A 12,071-nucleotide genomic window follows, 5' to 3' on the forward strand; every position below is an offset into this window, starting at 1 on the left:
GCCCATAATTGTGCTCGTTTGCGCGGGCGTGCCCATCGCTTAGCCACAGTTAGCAGTCAGTGGAAAAGCATATAAGGTCTAAATATGCAAAGTAAGCCAAGAAGCAATAGCGTAGCAGTAGAGACGTTGCTGAAGAGGAGGCAGTCATGGTTGAGCCCCCACAACATCAATTTTTATTTTTAGTGAAATAAGCATGAAACAATTCCCTGACATATAAGTACATATATAAAATTATATTTTATGTAAAATGTAATGAAATGGGCCATGGATTTTGAAGAAATGTGAGATAATAAAAAAAAAAAATGTCAGAAGTGCCTATAGCTGAGCTACACTCTAACAAGCTGAGCATATCTGCCCGTAGGTGAGCAGTGGTTTAACAGGTGTAAAATGAGTGCCCGGGGTTGAGCAGTGCTGTAACATGCTGAAACTGTGTGCCTGTAGCTGAGCTGAGCGTACTATGCGTGTTGACAGCCAAATGACACGTAAACCAGCGTAACCCATTTGCACGGAGCTGCGCACTGTGCCAACAAGATAACTGGCGGGCAACGTTGAGCAAGCTGTATCAAAACTGCCTTTACACAGACACACCTCCTAGCTTGTGTAGACAGTCATAAAAAAAAAAAACAAAGCAATGGCCAGGCTCGAACTCAGGTTACCATGCACCATAGTCAAAGTACTGAACCACTAAGCCATGACAGTTGCTCTTAGAAATGCAGTATTAGCATATATATATATATAGGAATGAATGGAAAGAGAAGCATGACAAAGCATGTTTTGTGAAGCTGATACATTTCCAAAGTGGCCAATCACAGATAAGTGCGGGAAAAACAGCATATATAAGCCCCATAGGCGGGAATACACAGCATAACTGATTGTGGAATCGATTTGCAGTCAGGATGGCAGGTGTAGGAGAAGGTAGTTGCTTCTGAGCACAGAGGTGGGGCATTGAGGTGTCCAAATATATGGTTTGGCTCCTCGTCCATGATCATGAGGCCCAACTCATGCAGCGCCAGGTCCTGTGGGGAGCATACAAGGCTGAGGCATGGGACCGGTTGGCACATGATCTCATCAGTGCCACAGGAATACCAAGGACTGGTGAACAGGTCCATCACCACCATGCGGACCTGAAGAGACAGCCCCCTGCACAGCCCTGTCCTGGGCAGTGAAGGCACAGTGGCAACTGCCCATGGGTGGGGATCTCAGTTCCACTGTTGCCATCTGTGGGCTCATGGGCTCGACATATCCAAACATCCGTCCCCGTCAATTGTGTATCCCCCCCGCATGTGTCATACACCACCCCTGTATGAGTCTTGTTTGTCTTGTCTGTTAACCTCCCCTACCTACCTCCCCAGCTATACCTACTTCCTGTACCTGACATACCACTCTCACCTGAAAAAAAAGGGCACTCTGTACTCACAAAAAAATTACGCCCCATACATAGCTGCCCATTTTGCACACATGTCTGCTGGACATGTAAACTGGCAATTACAATTGGCTGTACAACAAATATTGTTGTCCTCACCCCTCTCACAGTTGTGGAAGGTTTCAAATTGCACACCAAATTACAAACATATGCACAGCTGTTGCTGATAAAGAAATAGGCAGCTATGGGCCTTTCCTACATCCCTCCTGCAAAACCTGAGCTTGTTTTCCTACTGTCCTACCCTCTTTGTGCCCACTTTTTCACCACTTTCCTATCTCCCCATTTTCTTTTCTTTAAAAGAAATTAGCGTGGGTGTGCGCGAGAGTAAGCACTTTTAAGCAGTAGTAAGCGGGAGTGCACTTCTGTGCGCTTAGCTAAGCATGTGTGCGTGAAGCTAAGCGGCAGTGTGCATGCGTGAGCTCCACACAAACCAGCGCTAACCCGCTTACAACTGCTTAAAAGTGCCTTAGTCACTCTGAATGACAAGGCCTGTAGTTTGCTCAGCAGCAAAATAAAATTCATCTGTCAGTCTTTTGGAAACATTTGTCTGCATGACTTACCACTAAGCCATGACTGCTATACAAGAACATTGCGCTGAAAGAAATATATCATGAAATAGTAGGAATTAATGTAAAGTGAATATAGCAAGTCTAGTACACAGCATGTCATGTATATTTACTGTCAAATCTAGTGGATTTGTAAAATAGTACTGTGTGAAGAGAAACAGCCATGCTAGTTGGTAGCTAGTAGGTAATAATGTCACAGTAGCACCTGGCAAGCCACACACATACTCAAAGCAGGATAAACACTGCCATAGTTGAATAGTTAAGAGCCCAGACATAGCAACTGTGACAGAGTTACAGGGATGTCCCTGATTTGAAAACAAATGTCAACTTTGCCCCACTGACTCCCTGTGAAATATACTAACAGTAGGCAGAAAGGTGTTACAACACATGCAATGGTAACTATGAATTTCTGAATGTATGCACCACTTGCACGTCACAAATGGAGTAGTAATACATATGCTCAAAATAACCCACAGTCACAACTGCAGAATATCAGAATATTTCATGGGTGTATCCCACTGATATGTACCATTCCATGAGGCTGATAAAAGATGCACCTGAGAGTATCTGAGGCCTGCTCAGCAGCATGATCAAATACCCTTCTGTGTGTCAAGGCCCACACCATGGCCAGACCACACTGCATGCAGTACCACCCTACCACAACAAACACATAGGGAATTGCTGACCAAAAAGATATAGCAAGCATTACAAGCTGTGAATATAAATAGAAAATAGGAAAGCCATAGCAACACATTACAGGAAAGACACCTAGCAGGCATACAAGGAGTGAATGCAAAGGGCAAATATTGAAGCCATAGCAACAGATTGCAAGAGCCACTGCTATATACCAGTTATACCACAATTCCCACAGGAAAGCACACACGCCCATATACACAGTATTACTAGCTGTAGGTGTCAGTTTACATACACACTGAGAAGAGGAAACTAGAGGAAGGAATACTCAGGTTACAGTACAACATGCATTGCAGTGCCTACAACACAGCCTGAAATATGAGAGACATACCAACCCTTACACTCACAGAACAGTGTCCACAGCAAACCAGCATGGTCCCCACCCTGATAATCTGAAAGGGCTATGCCTACCTAATAAACCTTTTTATAGCACTGTCCTGAAATCACAGTGAGAACTGCAATCACTACACAACAGGCTGCATGCAATTAGTAAATGCTGGCTAACAATTGGTGCAGAGGCCAGATACCTACAAAAGCATCCTGTACTCCCAGTCCACACATGCAATACTTTCATTGCACCCACTGCAGGTAGAGAGAGAGAGAGAGAGAGAGAGAGAAGAGAAAGAGAAAGAGAAACAGAAATAGAAAGAGAAACAGAAACAGAAACAGAAAGAAAGAAAAAAAAAGTAACAACAAAACAAACAAGTTGACAGCAGGGCAACTATCTGAAAGCCAACGCAAACAGCTGCAACAAACACAGGTAATGTAAAGTACTAATATAATAGTCTACATACTGTGAACCCTCCATATGTGTTATTGGTCTGTATCTATGTGTATGAAGATGTGCATAGGGCCGTGGACATACTGCAACTGTCACTGAAGGCTGTGCATAAATATGTATGTGAAGGTAGCTATGTGCACATATCAATGTAGGTTGTAGTGCAATGTACAATGTAGGTTGTACAGTAATGGATGTTCATTAGTACGTTAGTGTGTGTATACATATGTGGAACTAAAAAGGATTATACATAGATAGAGAGGGATGTAGAAATACATAGACATGTATAGTTTCACAGTTTCATAGTTTAGTACTAGGCTATCTGCCCTGGGGCATTTATAAGCCTAGCCATAGTGATGTGGCATTCGCCACCCCATGTAATGGTACAAAAGTGTACAGAATAGATTTAGAATACTGTGCCTCTGTCTAGTAGTGACACAGTAAAGATCCCCTTACAAAATAGAATTAGTTTACTGTGCCTCTGTCTAGTAGTGACACAGAGATGACCCCTGGGGTAAACCTACGATCTCCCATCCACTCGTCAAGATTTCACATGCAGAGAGTCAGTGAGGGGCTCTGCCTAACATGAACTGGGATTCTGTTCCAGAGTATGGGAAGCCTCTGAGTTATGAATCTGCCCCTCCAGCATGTCCAATTCATATTTGTGCTGAGGTTTAAATCTTTAGCTCTCATGGTTCTGATGGATTTGAATTATATGAGGTGGAGCATGTCCATCAATTCCTGATTGGACATGGCCTTGTACGCCAGGCACAGATCACCTCTAAGTAGGCAGTATGCTACTGAATAGAGCTGGAGTTTCTTTAGTCTGGCAGCAGATGACATATGCTGGAGACCCTTGATCCTCTTGGTGAGGTACTTTTGGTGTCTCCCTAGCTATTGCACATGCCGGGTGAGGTACATACCAAATGGGGCATAGTACTCATTCATGGGCCTGATAAGGGAGGAGTATAAGGGTACAATGACCTCCTTTGATCTAGATGTGAATCCCTCCATGATAAGGTGGGCAAGGTAGAAAGTCTTTCTAACCACTTTGGCAACGTGGGTGTCAAATGAGAGGTCACTATCGACTTGGGTCCCCAGGTCTCTGATTACTTTTTCCGTACTCAGTGGGTTACTGTCTATGTGATAATTTGTGGGTACTTTGTTTTTCCCAAAGGGGATGACTATACATTATTTGGCATTTAGTTTAAGGCCATGACTCCGGCACCAGTTGTCCATTTAAGTGAGGCCTTTCTGTAGGATGTATGGGTCAGCTGGTGTATCGACTATGGTGCCTAGTATGCAGTCATCTGCGAACTTTGTCAGCCACAACCCTCCCAGGTTTGCTTCCACATCTGAGAAATAAATGCAGAACATGAGGGGTCCCAGGACAGAGCCCTGTGGGACACCACTTGTGACTGGCTTTGAGTCTGACATGGCTCCAGTGATTTTGAATTTATGGGTTCTATCCTTTAGCCAGTTTGCAACCCATCTTGTGACATATGGATTTACATTTTAGCTGTTGAGCCTGTCTATGATGCCAGAGTGGGGTATTGTGTCGAAAGCTTTAGCCAAGTCCAGGTAGGCTGTATGGACGGCTTTGCCCGCGTCAATGGATCTAGTGACTGTTTCGAAAAAGTCAACCAGGTTCAAAAGGCAGGGTCTGCCCTTTACAAAGTCAAGCTGGGTGGGATCAAGTGTCTGTAAGTCCCCAATGTCTCTGTTTATGAGTTCCATAATGATTCTTTCCATAGCTTTGCAGACCAGGCTGGTTAAGCTTATGGGGCGGTAGTTACCAGGGTCTGTAGAAGTGCCTCCTTTGTGGAGTGGGACTACTGTTGCTGTACGCCAGTGTTCAGGTACATATCCTGTAGTAAGGCTACGGTTAAATAACAGTTTTATGTGCGGGTTTAGCTCCTCTTGGAGTTCACGTAGCACGCAACCCGGGATACCATCAGGTCCCAGTGATGCTGTGTTTATAGCTTTGCTGAGGGCGGTTCTCACCTGGACATCTGAGATGACAGGGAGGTTACATTCAGCTGGGATAAGTATTTCCTCTTTTGGGGGTGAGGGAGGGGAGAAATTTGCACTGAACCTGTCTGCCAGAATGTTGGCAATATCTGTGGGTTCAGTGTATGTTATGTCATTGTGCACTAACTCTGAACATATCTGAGGGTTTCCGCCCAGGTTTCTAACATAGCAGGTGAAGGCCTTGTGGTTATCTTTAGTGTCCATAGCGATTTTTCTCTCAAAGTTGGCCTTGGATGTTTTTATGAGAGAATGTAGCTTTATACTAGTGCTGATCACAGATGCCTTCTCTGCATGGGATTTTGCTCCGTCATGCAGTAGCTACCTTCTTTTGTTGTACAATTTGTTTATGGCTGGGGTCCACCAGACAGGATGCCTGCCCTTGGTGGGGAGGGCCTTGGTTTTATTTGGGATTGCATGATCCATGCAGTCTTGGAGATGTCCATAGAAAGCATTTGTGCAGGATTCTGCATTGTGGGATGTGGTTTCCCCTGGCCCAGTGGGCTTAAAGGATACCATCTCAGTTTTAAGAAGTGTAAAGTCGGCTTTTGAGAAGTTTTTCACTGTAGTCTTTTGTGTTGGGGGTGGAGGTGGGATATGTATATCCAGGGTGATTAGTTTGTGGTCAGATCTCACTAGTGAGGGATATACTTCCAGTGTGGAGCACATTGTCCCCATGTTTGTGATGATCAGGTCTAGTATATTATCTCCCCTTGTGGGAGAGGTGACTAGCTGTTCCACTGCATTTGAATTTATCAATTCCAGGAACCTTTGGGCTAGGGTGTTTGGGCTAGAATAATGCACCCAGTCTATGTTAGGGTAGTTGAAGTCTCCAAATATGATGGTGTTTGGTGAGACATTCATATCCTCCAATGTCTTTAGGAAGGCTGAATGGGGTTCCTGAGATTGGGAGGGTGGTCTGTAACATGCTTCCAGTTGTATAGCAGTTTTGCCTACGGTTAGTTGCACCTGGATGGTCTCTGATGCTTCATGTGTTGCCACTAACCTGGAGGTGTGGGTGTCCATGATGAATATGGACACTCCCCCTCCCTTTATGGTTTGGCCCGAGTTTTGTGGCTGAAAAGCTTGATACGAGGTATAGCCTGGTAGCGCTGGGGTGCTCACAGGAGCCTTGAACCAGGTTTCAGTTACTGCACAGACATCGAGATTGATAGAATATGTACGTACAGATATATGTAATACACACATACATATATAGCTATATGTAGATACATATGCATATACAGACAGATCTGACTGTCTACAGATATGTCTGTATATGACTATCTCCCTCTCTCTATCCCACCCCTCTCACTCTCTCTCTCCCTCTGTCTCTCTCTCTCTCTCTCCTCCCCTCCCCCTCTCTCCCCATATCTATATCTATATATCTATAGTTTTATATATATATATATATATATATATATATATATATATATATATATATATATATATATATATAGATATATATATATATATATATAGATATATATATATATATATATATATATATATATATATATATATATATACATACATATATATATATATATATATATATATATATATATATATATATATATATATATATATATATATATATATATATATATATATATATATATATACTGAGTGAGGCACATGTGTGCAGATGTATTGCAACAGGTGCCTGGTGACAAAGGCATGGAGTGAACACCAGTGTGGATACTGGAGTACCATACCCCATTCCAAAACACGGACACCAGTAACCACCACATATGTGCATGCCTGCCCACCACTGCATGTGTCAGGGGGGAACAGGGGCAACAAGTGTACAATAGGCTCCCCATTGATATACACAGTGGCACACTAGTCCTGTAATACCTGTACATGGTATGTGTCAGCAGACATGGTGTGTCAGCTATGGACATGTAGATCACTGTACCCCTCTACACCCCACAATGTCCTACACGGTATGTACCTCCCATGACGGCTACAGATATGGAGAAGGACACAGTTATACGTAAGTAACTGTGTCAATGCACTCAAACACATTACCTATGCAGAGTGACTGACAAGACCACAGAGCGCACCCAGACTACCTACATAGAGGTTACCACTGCTGGATATACATAGTGAAGTCGAACCCATGACAGATGTCCAGCAACCATGGTAACACCTCACAACATCCACAACCCAAATTACCTATGTCTGTCGTCCTTGTCACCGCAGTAATGAGCACATGGTGGAGGTACAGGTCCCTACCCACAGATAAGACATACCCTGGAGTAAACAACACAGCATTAAGAAGCAAGGCTCCGCATGAGTAGATGTCAGACATACCCCTGCTGAATGTTATGCAGATAGGTAATATGCCATATAGGTCACCCTGTGTAACTGTTGGACAGGAGCAGGTACGATCACATCACATATGTCACAAGGGGCAGGGTAGCATAACAGTATACTGCTGTAGGCCGAGGGCCAATACCATACTACCTACCTAAGACACAATGCACACCCACGGACCCATTACAAATCAAATATGTGAGGTGGAATGAGTGTGCCAGTGACTGGGTGCATGTTATGTACTGGTGTGATTGCTCACCATGACTGTCTGTCTGTCATGGTAGTGTGTGTCTGTGGTGTGAGGCCAGAGACAGATGTGTGAGGTATTGCGATCAAAGCATACTACATTGCCATATGTTGTGCTGTGTTACCCTGTATGTGACTGCGGTGTAGGTAGGGTTATGGCAAGTAAGAGTAGTGTGCATTACCAGTGAAATATGTAACGTGCATTGCATGCAGTGCATGGGTTGATAATGTTCCACATACAGTACCATGATACAAACCCCTAGTGTGAGGGTGTGCATTGGACCTGAACCAGTGTGCTGACTGCTGGAGTATACTAGTCTGTCATATGAAGTGTGCCAGGTACTGTTGCACAGTTGTCGGCTGAGCACTGATATCTGGTCATTTACATGTGTATCCCCCAATAGACAGACAGATGCTATATATGGGAGTTACGTTATATCACTACAGTCGAGTATTATGTGTATTATGTGTGCCATATTTTGATGACATATATTGCTGACATATTTTTCTTTTCCTTTTCAGGGCTATGGTTCACCAGCGAAACCCTGTGTACTCCGCTGCAGAGGATGTGGAGATACACCAGAGCCTGGTGCGGGATTTCGCAATACTCTTTTCCCGCACCAACCAGAACCAGCAGGAGAGGGCTGCACTGTGGCAAGACCTGGTCCGTCGGGTAAATGACACAGGCACACATAACCGGACATATGAGCAGATACGCCATCACTGCAGTGATTTAATTAGAAATGTCCATCAGTGTGCATCGGATATCCACAGGCAACAGCTTGCCACAGGTGGTGGGGCGGCTATACATCCCCCCCTCACCAGACTGGAGGGACTACTCCTAAGTGTTGTGGCTCCAGCCCAACAGCAACAACAGCAGCAGCATACATGCGTAATGATGGAGGCTGGAGCCACCCAGCAGCAGGACTCGGAGCGTGCAGGTAACATGCAATATGTATAGTTGACTGTTCTGTATACTGTTAGTGTATGCATGTGTGCGGTGTGTCCTCAGTTTGTAGCTGTTATCTTGGTAATTATTGTGCAGGAGTGATATTCTCAATATCAGCAGTAGACCTGTGGAAGCCAACTGTTGTACTACTGAACTGTATCATACTCACAGTATCAATGGCACAGTTGTGGCCACTGACAATAAATGTCTCATTTCTGCAGGTCCCTCTGGTGTAACAGCAAGGCAGCCTATCCATGCTGGTGAGTGTGTAATAACAATACCTTCAATACTCTTGATACTAATAGTAATAATAGGCTGAAGCAGTAGTGCTATGCGTTTGATTGCAGGTGTGTTTGTGTCTGTGTGTTGATATCTCATATACTGAGGAGTGTGCATGTGTGCATGTGTGCATGTTCCCTGTGTGCATGTGTGCATGTGCGCATGTGCGCATGTGCGCATGTGTGCATGTGTGCATGTGTGCATGTGCCCTGTGTGCATGTGTGCATGTGTGCATGTGTGCATGTGCCCTGTGTGCATGTGTGCATGTGTGCATGTGTGTATCAGTGGCAACATTGTGTACACATTGTAAACTGTGTTTCCTGTCTTACTCCCACAGGTTCTGGTGCTGCTCTGGTGTTGTGCAGCAGGGAACCTGAATCAGCTGCCTTGGATAGTGATAATGATGATACCTGTGTAATGGCACAGGGAGGTGTGCCAGGGTCCGTCGTTGGTCAGCCAATTGACAGTACACAGCTGTCGACCCCATCAATGCGCACAGTCATCCTGCCAATACATCCTTTGTCACCAATGTCCCTAGGTGATGGACAGGATACAGTGGGCATTGACCAGGGTGATGTGGTATTGGTGGCACATGCATCCCCATACAGCAGCCATGGCCAGGGTCCTGACATGGTACCACACAGGCAGATGTCCAGGGGTTCTTGTGGGAGCATCCGTGGGCGTACTGCCCCTGTCAGACGTGCCCACAGAGGTCTTTCAACCTCAGCTATGTTTTGGGCTGTAATGCAGGCACAGTCATGTAAACAGTACACCAGACAGGGTCTGAGGGAGCTGAGAGAATGCCGCACAGCTATAAGTGACTGTATGCGTGATGTTGCGGCTGCCATCCATAATTTCACAGAGGTCATTGACAGATGTTGGGGGAGACACATTAGATCTGTTCCACAACTACATGTCCATGAGCCAGGGCAATGGTGGATGGTTGAGGCATTGACGTGGGCGTATGCCAGCAACATCAGCAGCTGGCAGCCGTCACGGATGACAACAGGCCTGCGGCCGCTCCCATAGTGCCAGCAGCAGCCCCAGCAATGCTGGGTCTGTGCTGTCATCAGACCGCCACAGAAGACCAAGTGCACGTGGCTCTGGACAGTCCCAACAGGGACCTGTCTCTAGTCACCTACCACCTGCTTCTGATGACAGCACCCAGTCTGGCTTAGTACCTGATACTGTCCGTAGCACCCCTGCTAGGCACAGGTACCATGTCCGTGGCCAGAGACAGTGATCTGTATGACCTGGAAGGTACAGTCTGTGGCTGTCCACAAACACCTGTATATGGCAGCCATGAGGTGGAACTGTGTGCATGCATACACACATGCAAATTGATAACAACTAGGGCTGCCGCATACACGCACACACTGCATCAACATTGCCCCATCTTGTACTGCTGTCCCTCACCAACACACACACACAGACATGTCAACTGGTTGTATCAGTGGCAGACTCAGGCATACCAAGTACACACCCTGTGCATATGATGAAACTGCCACCTCCTGCATTCTGTAACATTGGTGCAGGAACAGGTTAACATGGTGCTGATGCACAGGGTGACTACATAGAAGTTAAGTAATAGTATCATGTTGTCAACAGTACAGTGTAATGATATCATTGTGGGTATATCCCAGCATGCCTGATGCAGTTACAGTATGAATGTCATTGTATTGTTTTGTACACCCATAGTAATTACCATAGTGTAATGTCTGCACATCTTTGCATACTGGTGGTGAGGCTGTCAATAGAAGGCCACCTACATAGGTAGCACAGGGGATAAGAAAATGTAAGTATTGATACTCAATGATGGACATGTCAACTGCAAGTTGCATGCTGACCACACTCAACTCTGCAATGAGGATGTTTGAGGATGTTGATATCTGTGCAGTAATACACAACAGGTTCAAGACTCACAAGAGCACCCTAGCACTACAAGGTCACACCTCGCACCATGCATGACAGCCCCAAAACACAGAACTAACTATGACTGGAGGGAGAGTCTCCATACATGTCAAGGATACTGTGGTGCCAGGACAGGTAGCATACATCCTACAAAGTTTGGAACTGCTGAGTGAGGGCTCAGTGTCTGTTATTCAAAATGTGTATTAGTTCAGGTATGAGCATTTGGGTTTCAGGCCAGTTATTCTACATTACGAAGGTACATGGTCTGTACACATGTGGGAGGTGAGGCTGGACACAGCCCGTCTGACCTGTGACTTTCTGGGTACAGGCTTATAGTGCCTGCATATATGCACTGCTACCTACTGGAAGTCGTACACCTTGTTTGTTGTAGCATAGTCTAGATCCAGGCCTGCTGACTGTAGCTTTATTGGTATGCATGTTTGCTTGATATGTCCCTGAAACACTGATTCCACCTGCAATGCAGATTTGCAGCACCTCTGTGGATCCCTAGTGACATCTGTATTGCTTAGTGTACTGATGTCCATGTCTCACTTGATAGAACGTCACTGTTTGTCCTGCTTGCATGTAAGTTGCCTGTAACACATTGCATATGACTTACCTGGCATTTGCTCACGAAAGCATTTATATATGCCAGCACTAACAAATCAAGAGCACTACACCCTCACATACTCACCTTGAGTATCTTGTTCCCCATTGGCCCTATGTGTTGTTAATTATTATGGGATTCACAATACTATGGTAGCATGTGCAAAGATCACTTGTCAATCTCCTCTCCTGTCCAGTTGGTGAATCTGTGAGTCATGTGGCAATGTTACAGCTGCCTCATGTACACAGACAACCCTCTCCCCTTCCCAT

Source organism: Protopterus annectens, chromosome 5.part0 (genome assembly GCF_019279795.1).
Source record: "Protopterus annectens isolate FY-2018-M chromosome 5.part0, PAN1.0, whole genome shotgun sequence".
Classification (NCBI taxonomy): domain Eukaryota; kingdom Metazoa; phylum Chordata; order Ceratodontiformes; family Protopteridae; genus Protopterus; species Protopterus annectens.